The following is a 14,661-nucleotide window of genomic DNA, read 5'->3' on the forward strand; positions in this document are numbered from 1 at the left end:
GGAATTCGGGAGAAACTTCTTTACCCAGAGAGTGGTTACCACATGGAGTGGTTGAGGCGAATAGCATAGATGCATTTAAGGGGAAGTGCAATAAGTACATGAGGGAGAAAGGAAAAGAGGGATATCTCGATGGGGTTAGATGAAGAGAGGGTGGGAGGAGACTCGTGTGGAGCATAAACACTGGCAGTGACCTGTTGGGCCGAATAGCCTGTTTCCGTGCTGTAAATACTATGTAAGACTACGTGAGGAAAGGATCAGGCTTGGCTCTGATGTTTCTCCAAGGTCGGGTTGTCTATTCGCACTCAGTGTCGAGGTCACATATGAAGAATGGCCACTTGGACCAATTCTTTGTGAGTCTAGCCTGTTTCCCTGGCCTGAATGCCGTCCAACCCCGCCCCCCCCACCCCACCCGCCCCCGCCCCCCACCACTGCCAACCCCAATCTGGGCCCACCTGCACTTCTTTGAGACCAGTTCACCTCATCTAATTGGGCGAGCATGAGTCAGCACCTCCCAGCGAGGAGGAAAGTCGGGAGAATTAAATCCATTGTGCTGCCTCGTTCCAATTCTACAGCTCCATTTGATTTTATAAAAATATACTGAAAGCTATTGACTGGTCTGCATTTTGAAAGGAAATTCTTCTCTGAAAAGACTTTCCTTTGTTACATGGTACATCATAATTACACCAACAGTCATTCAGAGATATTAGGACATTTGAAGCACTCATCCACAGCGTAAGTGGAAAGAAAGTGCAGTAGCCAACACAATGGAGCAAATTATATGGCTAGTCATAAAATATAATTTGTCACTTGATTGGCACTATAGATGTTTATTGCTGAATGCATGGCTATTACGTATTGTAGATAATCATAGTCGCCGCTGAAGCAGAGTGTACTTAAACGCATTCAGAATGAGAGTACCTGGATTACTGTAAAACTTTCAGCAGATGTGATGCCCCCCCAACCCCCCACCCCCAGCAATAGCTTTATGGAAGTACAGGTAGACAAAGTGACATGGTTCCTATTCCCAGATTCCAATGCTGGAATAATGCCGCACCATCAAGAACTGGCCAGTCAAGAGGGTATGCTGTAAAGTACAAGTCATTGTATGTCAAGAGACAACAAAAACTTGTATTTATATAGTGTCATTAATACAGCAAAACATCCAAACAGGAGCTTTTTGAAACAAAATTTGACACCGAGCCACATTAGGAGATATATGGGGAGATGACAAAAAGCTTGGTCAAAGAGGCAGGTTTTAAGGAACGTCTTAAAGGAGGAAAGAAAGATAGAGAGGCGGAGAGGTTTAGGGAGGGAATTCTAGAGCTTAGGGCCTTGGCAGCTGAAAGCACGGCCACCAATGGTGGAGCGATTGAGACATTGCAGATTGTTAAGGATTGAGATTTTCCCAGACATTTTTGTTGCATTCTCAAAACTTGAGGCCCAATGATCGGAGGCCTGCTTCCTTCTAGGTGCAGTGTATAGGTTGCCATGCCCATATTAATTAGCATCACCCCCACCCCAATGTCATGTTGTTAATACAAATCATGTGATTTGACAACCATGTTGTCCTGTCTCTTTCAAGGCTGAAAGTGCATGGCCAACCAAATAATGCTTTTGGCTAAAAAATACTTTTGAGGATACTTATTCTCAGGGTACTTAATCCACAGAAGGAAAATGATATACAACAAGACCATGAAACCAGCACAATCCCCCCTCAAAATGTTTTGTTTTACATCCAAAGGCCTATAATTATTTTTTCCAAAATTACCAATTTTGTGTGGGTTCAGACTGCTTCCCTGGCCTGGACACCCTCCTCTCCTCACCATATAGGGCCCACCTGCACCTTGCTGGAGGCTAGCACACCTAATCTCATTGGGCATACCAGCCTCTCACCATAGACCATGTCCCATTGAGGTCAGCGAAGTAGGAATTCTCAATGAGGGGTGTCTCCACCCTTAACCCTGCCCCCTCTGATGCCAGAGTCTATGTCTTGGATGGACAGAGCCCCCAAAACCCGGACAAGACCCGCACTCTATCCTCCCACCCCCACCCAATCCTTCCAGAGTTACACCAGGAGTGCGCGGAAAGTTCATGCAAATTCCGAGCCCCGCTTTTAGAATGTATTTCTTAGAAGTGACAAGTCTTTTGGTGAAAACTTTTGTCTGTAGACAAGACTGTCCAGTCTAAGGTTGGCAGCATACATACTGAAATTAGAACGATACAGAGCAAATTAGCACAGCCCCGCGCAAGGACAACATGCAGATTCGTGAAGCATTCCATATTTTATCAAGGGATATGGATCAAAGGTGGGTAAATGGAGTTGAGATACAAATCAGCCGTGATCTAATTGAATTGGTGGAGCCGGTTCAAGGGGCTGAATAGCCTATTCCTATTGATGTTGTAATTCTCTGTTCATCCATGGAGTTTGGTTCCTTTGTGGTTCATCTGCAGAACTAAAGACAATGGGAGAATTCACCAGCACTTATTCAGTCCAGGACACTCTGAGATTAATCGTCCATGATCAAAGATACAATAGTCAGAATTACTGCGCAGAATGCAAATAAGCAGGAGCTGATGCAGTTATACTGGTGACATACAATTCAATGTGCACCGAAAACAAAGCCCCTGTATAATGACTAATTTCCAGACCTGGCCTTAGACAATTGATTTCCTGTGCTTTGTTCATAAACGATTCCATTTTAACTCCAGCTATTTCAAAACTGTATGAAACAATACAGACATGTCGTATTTAGTAGCGGTAGACCTGCCAGTAAGCTTTTAGTGCAGGTGCAGTGTCTAAAATCCGGAACCCCCAGGATCGAGGCCGTTCTGGATTCGGGCTTTTCCGGACTTTCGATTTGCTTTCTCACGTCACGAATCCGGAAACACCCGAGCCCAGGTTCGGGTATTTCTCGATTTCGGAACGTCAGAAAGGGGGGGGGACTCCTGCCGAGGAGCTGTTCGGGCCATCCGGCCCCGCCGAGGAGGATGTCGTCGGGCGGGTCCCACCAAGGAGGTGTTCGGACGGGCCCCACCGAGGAGGTCGTCGGGTGGGCCTGGAGAGGAGGCACCGAGGTAAGGGCAGTGGTGGTGAGGCGAGCGGGGCGAGACGAGCAGCGGTGAGGCAAGGCCCAAGGTCGGACAGCGGCGGGAGCCCGAGGTCGGCAGGGTCGTCGGGTCTGGATTCCGGAACATTTTACAGATTCCGGACAACCCTGCCACCGATCGTCCCGGAGTCCAGATTCCAGAACATTCCAGATTCTCGACGCTGCGCCTGTACAACATTCGAGCACAAAGCTGGGGAAATTCAGATAAACCCAAGGATCAAGGCAGGCGTGACCTTACCTGAGCTGTACATGAAAAAGTTAGTGACCTTTTTCTATGTTATTGCTCCTAGTAGTGCTCACTTCTCTAACTTTTCTCTGGTGATCACCCTAAGCTTCACATACACACTCCTCTCTGCATCATCACTGTGTTGAAATTAAGATTCATCGCCCCATCTCCTGCTGTATCTCAAGTCTTTCCAGCACCTTAACTTCTAACCTTCTCCTATCTTCCCTCCTGCAATTTACAGATTTATAACACGCAAGCTTGTGTCACTTAATGACTGCTTCTGGATTCACCTCTGCTGACTTTTTCCAACTTTATTGGCGTCCTACCTCTATAGCCTTTACCCTTCATCTCGATTTCTCATTAAATAATGATCAGCAACAAGATCTCTTATTTGCAGAACAAAGCAAGAGTATAAATTAATACCTTGATCCTGGTTTAATCAATCTACCGATATTAGAACCCTTAGAGCTGGAGTAATGGGAGTGAATGTTCAGGTGGGACATAAATACTTGATATTAAGAACAATGCTTTTATTTTATCCTCATTTTCATCAATGCATACAATTTAAAGCAATTTCCCATAGATTTAATCCAATTGCAGTCTAGAAAGAACACCCATTTACAACACCATATCCCATTTCTCACTCATGTCCCAAAACAGTCAGCTATTTGGACGTGCAGTTATTATTATGCAGCCAAACGCAATAGTTATTTTGCAAACAGCAAAGTACAGTAATGAGATGAATAATCAGTTCATCTATTTTGAGTAGTCTTGGCGAGGTCATGGAGAGGTAACTGAAAGAAAAAAAAGACTTGCATTTATATAGCGCCTTTCATCACCTTAACATGACCCAAGGCGCTTTACAGCCAATGAGGTACTTTTTAAGTGTAGTCACGATTGTAATGTAGGAAATGCGGCAGCCAATTTGCACACAGCAAGCTCCCACAAACAGCATTGTGATAATGACCAGATCATTTAGTGATGTTGGTTGAGGGGCAAATATTGACCAGGCAGTGAGGGAGAACTCCCCTGCTCTTCTTTGCAATAGTGCCATGGGATCTTTTACATGCACCTGAGACGGCAGACAGGACCTCAGTTTAACATCTTATCCAAAAGACAACTGGGCCGAAATTCCGTACCTCTGTGAGGCGGGACTTCCTGTGCCGGTGCAGAAGTCCTGCCTCAGAAGCTAAATTGGGGTTACCACCCGCCGAGAGGAAGTGGTGCACAATGTCGCGCGCTCCACTTCCTCTAGGGGGCGGGACTGGGGCGCTTACCACTGGAATTTCCCAGTGCTACGTGGAGGGCGGCACCAGGGCGCTACCAGCAGGAGCGGGGCGCTACTGGTTTGTGCCTCCGCTAACTCCTGCGAGAAGTTATTTGCCCCCCTGGGGGTGCTAACGGGAGGCACAAACAACGCCAACACCTCCAACAATGCAGCATTCCCTCAGTCCTGCACTGAGAGTGGCAGCCTAGGTCTCCAACTCAAGTTTCTGGAATGGGACTCGAACCCAAAACCTTCAGGCGCAGAGGCAAAAGTACTTGCTACACACTGAGCCACAGTTGAACCATACCTCAGAAAAATCTTAAAGAAGTACACAAGCAATGAATTGCATTGAAGCGACTGTCATTACGCAAGAAAATATGCCCGCCCTTTTCCTTACGGCATAGGTCCGAACTTACAAACTAATCCGACCACATGAAATTCTACACGTTAAAACCCTCGAGGGGTTCAATTATATTGTGTAGATCTATAAATCCTACATCTTGTGGTTTAGTTTCACGGACCTGATATAATTGTCAGGTTTTGATTACTTTATAAACCACAGTTGAATTTGGTTCAAAAAATTAGCATAACTAACATCAATCAAAGTGTAGATGATTGAAGTCTTTGGAACAATAGGCTCGACAAATGTGTTTTGTGCAATTTATCTCACAGAAAGACCAGCTGTCAGAAATGTGCAAACACAATGGTCCTGCAGTCACTGTGTATTAGGATTCAGTCTAATCCTTGTGTACAGAGCTGCCACTGTCTCTGATTAGCTGCTGCAATTGTCAACATCAGCTGGTAACAGAGACACATGCCTTTGTGCAGACAAGACAAGAGAAAAAGTGTGGGTTTGTTTTAATTAACTGTTTGGGGTACTTTTGGCTTTGTGCGATAGTGTAAAAAGGGTGTCTATGGTGGCCAATGTTCTAGGATTGTCCTGGGGTCTCCAGGAATTAAAGATTCATCTCCAGGACAGTGGATACTGAGCAACCCAGAAAAATAATCATAGGGGTAATAAAAAAAGTATTTTATAATTTTGTTTCATTGCTTTTATTCACTATTTATAAAAATATTGGACATGAGGAAAAAAAGCTGCTTGACTGACCGTCACGAATCATCCAATCAGATAATGAAGAGTATTCCTTTTCCAATTGGCCGTGAGAGGGTGGGCCGCCATTACGATGGACATGTTGGGTGACCAATGGCAGGAGTGGGAGGAGGCAGAATGTGATGACACTTCCAGGAAAATGTCCAATCAGGATTGGCAACCCTAGCGATGTCAGATCAGCTGCCCATCATACATGGGAGGGAACATAAGAACAGGAGTAGGCCATTCAGCCCCTCGGACCTGTTCCACCATGATGCATAGAAGGGGAGGCACAAGGCTTAGATTACTTTAAAAAAAAACATCACGTAGCCCAAACCAGCTTGATCAATCTTCACCAAGTTACCATATTTGAGAACCGGTCTCTCACAATGAGGAAAAATAACTTGCATTTATATAGCACCTTTCACAGCCTCAAGACGTTCCAAAGCGCTTTCTAGCCAATGAAGTAATTTTGAAGGGTAGTCCCTGTTGTAATATAGGAAACGCGACAGCCAACTTGTGCACAGCAAGCTCCCACAAACAGCAATGTGATGCTGACCAGATCAATTAGTGATGTTGGTTGATGGATGACTATTGTCCAGGACACCGGGGAGAACCCCCCTCCTCTTCATTGAAATAGTGCCGTGGAATCCTTTACCTCCAACCAGGTTGCATTGGTTATGTGCACAGCCAAATAGGTGTTATGTCCTTTGGCTCTTCAGCAACAAGCTACATCATCCAAGATTGTCCACTTTCAGGACTGTACAAAATCAGCTGCAAGTACTTTGAATGTACCAGAGGTTGCAGTTTAACAATGAAGACTGCAAGTACAATACAAACAGTGGCAGAAGGGTCGGTAGCCAGAGGACACAGATTTAAGATCATTGGCAAACGAGGCGGAGGTGAAGTGAGAATAATTTTTTTACGCAGTGAGTTATTATGATCTGGAACGCACTGCCGGAAAGGGTGGTGGGAGTAGCTTCAATAGTAACATTCAAAAGGGAATTGGATAAATACTTGAAAAATAAACATTTGCAGAGCTATGGGGAAAGATCAGGGGAGCGGGATTAATTGGATAGGTCTTTCAAAGAGCCGGCACAGGTGTGATGGGCAGATTGGCCTTTTTCTGTGCTGTAAGATTCTATGAGGATGATGCCATTATACCATGCACAGTGAAAACTGTAAGAAACCCACAACAAATTGCAATAGCACATTTGTGTTAACCAATTTCGTACCCGACATTCTAATACAACATTCATGAAACTAGTGGACATCTGTTAGATGAGCATAAATCACGTTATCAACATTGCTGTTAAATCACCACAGAATTAGAAGGTGTTTCACTCATGAATTCAGGGATATAATTTAATTTGGGACAAACCTTCTTAGAGTTTAGCAATGAATCTTTCAAACTGGATGCGGCTCACTTTCACCGTCACACTATTGATGGGAATACTGGCGGATTGGCACTCTATGGGATGAATGAACACACTCCAAAAAAATGATTGATAGCGTGGAAATGTTTATCACAGTAATGCAGTGTGTTCTCCCAAAGGACTAGTAGTATGGGATTACATCATGAAATGATCAGCTTAGAAAATACTGCACGCAAAATCCAGGAACGAATTACAAAGTACCTAACAACCCATCATGCAATGATTTTTTTTGGGAGAGGGATTAACCCCCATTCCTTTAACTGTGGCACATACTCAATTTAGAAATGAATTATGATTTAACAAATGTTTCCTGCTAAGAATTTAACAGTTGTGTACTGCTCGTACTATTGAAAATCTGAATGGGTATTAGTACAGGGTAGTACAATTTCTTAACATTTACACACAATGGGCCCAATTTTCCCCAACCCCTTTTTTCGGCGCACTTACCCGAAATGCGGCGACTTTACGCGCTGGAAACAGCGCCAAAAAAGTAGCCCATCCTGCCCGCTCTGCCGAGTCTCCGATGTCCCAGCGTGGCGTAGATAGTGAAGTGGGGTCGGAGAAACAGCCCAGCGCAGAAAACACTGCCGGCAGCTGTCCGCATGTGCAGTGGAGTCTGCGCGCATGCTCCTCACCCTCCCAGCGTGTCCTGCAGACTGTGAGCAGGACCCGATGTTCGCCGCACCCTATCCCTGGCCGAAGGGACGCCCCGATGTTCGTATGGTGAGTGGGGAATATCCTGCAGTATTTATTTAGGGTCGCTCAGAGTTGTCAGAAACGGAGTTCAAAAGTTGGGAATTTGGTAAGTGGGAATTTGGTGCCGAGAGGAGGTTCTGTTTTTTGGCTTCAATACTTGTAGTGGTTCATGTTACATATTTAAATATTTCATATAATCTACCTATAACTTAAACTAGATCAAGTAATGAGTCAAAAAACTATAAGCTAAGTTGATTAAATAGATGTTGAAAGGTTGTTTCCCTGGCTGAGATTATCCACTTTGGACCCAAGAAAGACAGATCAGAATAAATGGTGTGAAGCTCGGAACTGTGGTGCTTTAAATGTACTAACCTGCACCAAATTCTTAACTGCCCGCAATGTTTTTCAGAGCTGGCCACATACGCTGACCTAAGTGGATTTGGAATAAGTTTTAGCTGGCCAAAGTGGCATAAATGGCCAAAACTGGCGTAAGTGACTGGGAACGCCCACTTTTGAAAAAAAAACTCAACTAAATAAAATTGTACCTAACTGAGTTACTCTGGAGCAAGTTTATTGGGGAAAATGTTGTTTTTTTAAACTTACGCGAGAAAAACCAACTTACTCCAAAATAATTGGAGCAAGTCATGGCCAAAATTGGACCCTATAGGAGTAATTTTACAAATCTGTATTCCTGACATTTGCCACAAGCTCCCTACAATTTTCCCTCCATAGACAGAAAAATCATAAGGAGCCAGTGCCCGAATTCGCAAGGTGTGTTTCAGGCAGGTAAAACTCTGTGGCACTCAGTCAGTCGTCCAAACTGAGCCCGAGTTTGAACAAAATGGACCAAAACCAAACACTTGGTTTCATTGTTCCATGTAGCATTTTACTGGAACAGAAACATTTTGCTCTTTTCATGGGATTTAAGCTTTTTTTCTGTTAGGTTACAGACCAATGATGTATAAAATGTCATTGTGAGCAGGTGGAGGTATTCAGGAAGGATGCATGGGCCTATTCCATTTCAACAAGAAGGGGAACATACACCTACCGTGTGCCCCCTTTCTGGGTGAAATGATCTTCCACCCTTTCTGGATGAAATGGTTACCATGGTGTCAGCACATTTGCAGCACGGGGCAGAAGGAAAGACTTCTATTTCTATAGTGCCTTTCACAACCTCAGGACATCCCAAAGCGCTTTACAGCCAATGAAGTACTTTTGGAGGGTAGTCACTCTTGTAATGTAGGACACGCAGCAGCTAATTTGCACACAGCAGGCTTCCACAAACAGCAGTGTGATAATGACCACATCATCTGTTTTAGTGACATTGGTTGAGGGATAAATAATGGCCAGGACAGACTGAGTCTCTTCTTGGTTATCTCTTCTTGCCTTCAAATACGCAGTTAACTCAAAGAAGTGGAGTCTAAAGTCTGAAAAAGATTATGAACAAGTGGAAGAATATGGATGAGGAGAACATAAAACCTCAACATTTTATAATGATAGCGTGCGTGTAGTGGGTTGAGAGCAAAGAGAATCACATTGAGCCTTTTGTCTCGGTTAGTCTCAGTGGAGCTATTAACATGAAGCTGTCGTGTCATGACTAAATCTATTCTCAGCAGGTTTTAACACCTTGTAGGGGGCATTGTGTTCACGTGGGTGTGTTTGACAGCTGCAGTAGGAGACCCTGAATAGCTTTGTGTTGCCTTCAGCACAACAATAATGAATGTGGAACTCGCTACCATAAGGAGAGGTTGTGGCGAATAGCATAGATGCATGCAAGGGGAAGCTAGATAAACACGAGGGAGAAAGGAATAGAAGGTCATGCTGAAGGGATTAGATGGAGAGGGTAAGAGGTTGCTCATGTGGAGCATAAACACCGGCATGGATCAGTTGGGCCGAATGGTCTGTTTCTGTGCTGTACGTTCCATGTAACTCGATGTAATATCACAAGCAAGTAGCAGGATGTGATTTGTACTGTTGCATGACAGGTTTATAAAATAACTGAAGGAACCTGCATTTATATAGCACCTTTCATGACCTTAGGACGTCCCAAACCACTTCACAGCAATGAAGTTCTTTTGGAGTGCCATCACTGTTGTAGCAAACGTGTCCCACCTGTGACAGAGTCTGTGGCTCTCGTACTGGACTGTTCAGCCACCAAAGAACTCACTTCAGGACTGGAAGCAAGTCTTCCTCGATCCTGAGGGACTGCCTACGATGATGATGATGAGGAAACGTGGCAACCAATTTGCACACAGCAAGCTCCCACAAACAGCAATGAGATAATGACCAGTTAATCTATTTTAGTTGTTGTTTGAGGGACACAGTTGTGAATGTCTTTGTTCACACTGCAGAGTCCCACTGTAAATTATCTGTTCAGTTTATACATCTCTTCCACTCAGGGCAATATTATGTTTTCCAATGATGCAGAACAACATCTTACTTCAGATGTCAAAAATGTAATTGGATAAGTCCAAGCTTGATATTTGGTTGGGATATTTAGAGTCCTGTGTTTTTTTGTATGGGGTTCTGAAAATCAATGGTACCATTCCAATGCTTAATGGAAAAAAGAGGATTAAAAAAAATTGGTGTGCCAGAATTACATCAAATCTGGCCAATGTCAGTGTTTATACTCCGCACGAGTTTCCTCGCTCTGTAGGTATCTCTTCCCACCTTGTCCCCCGTATCCCTCTATTCCTTTTTCCTACATGCATGCATATCCAAAAGGATATGTGCAGAAAGTTTTGAATGTTGACAGTTTTGAAACCATGTACAGTCAGAACCGAGGGCTGCTATTTCCCCAGATCGATCAATAGTAAATGCATCACAGCGTATCATGTTGAGTCCTGATCTGTACTGAATGAGTTACTCTGAGCTGGAGGCACTGGTAGTGCTGGAATTGGCCTCAGCATTCCCAGGCTAAGGATGCTGGAAAGTGCAATATGTGTGTGTGCGTTAGGTGAGGATGGGTTGGACATGGATGATGATCCCACGCACATTGCTAAGTGGCCTCCCATACGGATTAGAATCAAATATCAAGATTGGCTACTTAGACCAGCTGTTTTGGGCCTTGCATGATTTGTGCTGTATTCCAGTGTGTGTGTGTGTGTGTGTGCGCGTGTTGGCATCTTTAGAAGAATCCGTGAAATTGAGCCATCTTAATAATATCAGATACACGTTACATGGAACTCAAACCATAATTTGCAATTGATTGTACTGTTGCTTGTAAGATAGGGCAGCGTATGATTGGACATTATGCATGCAGAGCTCATTATATCTTTCTTTATCACATTTCTGTTCTGTTTTAACCTCATTACATTCTCTGTATTAGTGAGTTGATTGTTCAGGCACTGTGGATAGATCAATACTAAAATTTTATTAACTTCAACATTGTCTTAAGTGACAATGACAGTTTGGTACAGTGACTAAGTTGAGTGGGAGAGAAACTCATGAATATCCGAGCAGCTTTGATGGTTGCATTCCATGATGGTTTGACCTGCTCAGTGGTGTTCTGCTCGAATGCCTTTGTCACAGTTCCACTGCTGTGAATATCACATTTGATTTTTTTAATTCATTCTCGGCATGTGGGAGTTGCTGGCAAAGCCCGCATTTATTGTCCAACCCCAGTGGTCCTTGTGAAGGTAGTGGTGGTCCTTCTTCTCGCACCGCCGAAGTCCGTGTGGTGAAGGTGCTCCCACAGTGTTGTCAGAGATGGAGTTCCAGGATTTTGACGAAGCGACAATGAAGGAAGAAAAAAGGTGCAGGAGTAGGCCATTCGGCCCTTCGAGCCTGCACCACCATTCAATGTGATCATGGCTGATCATGCAACTTCAGTACCCCATTCCTGCTTTCTCTCCATACCCCTTGATCCCTTTAGCCGTAAGGGTCACATCTAACTCCCTTTTGAATATATCTAACGAACTGGCCACAACAACTTCTGTGGTAGAGAATTCCACAGGTTCACAATTCTCTGAGTGAACAAGTTTCTCCTCATCTCGGTCCTAAATGGCTTACCCCTTATCCTTAGACTGTGACCCCTGATTCTGGACTTCCCCAACATTGGGAACATTCTTCCTGCATCTAACCGATCCAATCCCGTCAGAATTTTATATGTTTCAATGAGATCCCCTCTCATTCTTCTAAATTCCAGTGAATAAGCCTAGTCGATCCAATCTTTCTTCACATGTCAGTCCTGCCACCCCGGGAATCAGTCGAGTGAACCTTCGCTGCACTCCCTCAATAGCAAGAATGTCCTTCCTCAGATTAGAAAATCAAAACTGTACACAATATTCATGCTGTGGCCTCACTAAGGTCTTGTACAACTGCAATAAGACCTCCCTGCTCCTATACTCAAATCCTCTCGCTATGAAGGCCAACATGCCATTTGCCTTCTTCACCGCCTGCTGTACCTGCATGGCAACTTTCAATGACTGATGTACCATGACACCCAGGTATCGTTGCACCTCCCCTTTACCTAATCTGTCACCATTCAGATAATATTCTGCCTTCCTGTTTTTGCCACCAAAGTGGATAACCTCACATTTTTCTACATTATACTGCATCTACCATGCATTTGCCCACTCACCCAACCTGCCCAAGTCACCCTGCAGCCTCTTAGCATCCGCCTCGCAGCTCACCCAGCATAGTGTCATCTGCAAACTTGGAGATATTACATTTAATTCCTTCGTCTAAATCATTAATGTATATTGTAAATAGCTGGGGGCCCAGCACTGAACCTTGCGGTACCCCACTAGTCACTGCCTGCCGTTCTGAAAAGGACCCGTTTATTCCTACTCTTTGCTTCCTGTCTGCCAACCAGTTCTCTATCCATGTCAATACATTACCCCCAATACCATGTGCTTTAATTTTGCACACTAATCTCTTGTCAAAAGCCTTTTGAAAGTCCAAATACACCACATCCACTGGTTTTCCCTTGTCCACTCTACTAGATAGGTCCTCAAAAAAATTCTAGAAGATTTGTCAAGCATGATTTCCCTTTCATAAATCCATGCTGACTTGGACCGATCCTGTTACTGCTTTCCAAATGCACTGCTATTACATCTTTAATAATTGATTCCAACATTTACCCCATTACCGATGTCAGGCTAACCGGTCTATAATTCGCTGTTTTCTCTCTCCCTCCTTTTTTAAAAAGTGGGGTTATATTAGCTACCCTCCACTCCATAGGAACTGATCCAGAGTCTACAGAATGTTGGAAAATGACCACCAATGCATCCACTATTTCTAGGGCCACTTCCTTAAGTACTCCGGGATGCAGACTATCAGGCCCTGGGATTTATCGGCCTTCAATCCCATCAATTTCCCTAACACAATTTCCTGACTAATAAAGATTTCCCTCAGTTCCTCCTTCTCGCTAAACCCTATTATTTTCGGGAGGTTATTCGTGTCTTCCTTAGTGAAGACAGAACCAAAGTATTTGTTCAATTGGTCTGCCATTTCCTTGTTCCCCATTATGAATTCACTTGATTTTGACTGCAAGGGACCTACATTAGTCTTCACTAATCTTTTTCTCTTCACATATCTGTACAAGCTTTTGCAGTCAGTTTTTATGTTCCCTGAAAGCTTACTCTCGTACTCTATTTTCCCCCTCCTAATTAAACCCTTAGTCCTCCTCTGCTGGATTCTAAATTTCTCCCAGTCCTCAGGTTTGCTGCTTTTTCTGGCCAATTTATATGCCTTTTCCTTGGATTTAACACTTTCCTTAATTTCCCTTGTTAAGCACGGTTGAGCCACCTTCCCCTTTTTATTTTTACGCCAGACAGGCATGTACAATTGTTGTAGTTCATCCATGTGATCTTTAAATGTCTGCCATTACCTATCCACCGTCAGCCCTTTAAGTATCATTCGCCAGTCTATCCTAGCCAATTCACGTCTCATACCATCGAAGTTACCTTTCTTTAAGTTCAGGACCCTATATTTTGAATTAACTGTGTCACTCTCCATCTTAATGAAGAATTTTACCATATTATGGTCACTCTTCCCCAAGGGGCCTCGCACAACCAGATTACTAATTAATCCTCTCTCATTACACAAGACCCAGTCCAGGATGGCCTGCTCTCCAGTTGGTTCCTCGACATATTGGTCGAGAAAACCATCTCTTATGCACTCCAGGAAATCCTCCTCCACAGTACTGCTACCAGTTTGGTTAGCCCAATCTATATGTAGATTAAAGTCACCCATGATAACTGCTGTACCCTTATTGCACGTGTCCCTAATTTCCTGTCTGATGCCATCCCCAACCTCCCTATTACTGTTTGGTGGTCTGTATACAACTCCCACTAACATTTTCTGCCCTTTGGTGTTTCGCAGTTCTACCCATATAGATTCCACATCATCAAAGCTAATGGCCTTCCTTACTATTGCGTTAATTTCCTCTTTAACCAGTAACGCTATCCACCTCATTTTCCTTCCTGTCTATCCTTCCTGAATATTGAATACCCCTGGATGTTGAGTTCCCAGCCTTGGTTACCCTGGAGCCATCTCTCCGTAATCCCAATTACATCATATCCGTTAACAGCTACAATAGAATCCCCTATCACTATAGCTCTCCCACTCTTTTTCCTGCCCTCTTGTGCAGCAGAGCCACCCATGGTGCCATGAACTTGGCTGCTGCTTCCTTCCCCTAATGAGCCATCTTCCCCAACAGTACCCAAAATGGTATATCTGTTTTGGAGGAAAATGACCGTAGGAGACCCCTGCACTACCTTCCTTCCCCTGCTCTTCCTGCTGGTCACCCATTCCCTATCTGCCTGTGTAACCTTTACCTATGGTGTGACCAGCTCACTAAACGTTCTATTCACGACATCCTCAGCATCGCAGAT

General features: G+C 44.1%; 1 protein-coding gene and 1 non-coding gene across 2 annotated transcripts in view; one reads left to right on the top strand and one right to left on the bottom strand.

Annotated features, from left to right (window-relative positions):
• Positions 1-14,661, bottom strand: part of LOC139225914 (ras-related protein Rab-26-like) — a 424,746-nt gene that overhangs the window by 338,681 nt on the left and 71,404 nt on the right. The window lies entirely within an intron of this gene.
• On the top strand, positions 2,181-2,286 carry LOC139226099 (U6 spliceosomal RNA). Its single transcript, XR_011587211.1, has one exon. It is a non-coding gene; the product is annotated as a U6 spliceosomal RNA (small nuclear RNA).

The sequence above is a fragment of the Pristiophorus japonicus genome, chromosome 15 (assembly GCF_044704955.1).
Source record: "Pristiophorus japonicus isolate sPriJap1 chromosome 15, sPriJap1.hap1, whole genome shotgun sequence".
Lineage (NCBI taxonomy): Eukaryota > Metazoa > Chordata > Chondrichthyes > Pristiophoridae > Pristiophorus > Pristiophorus japonicus.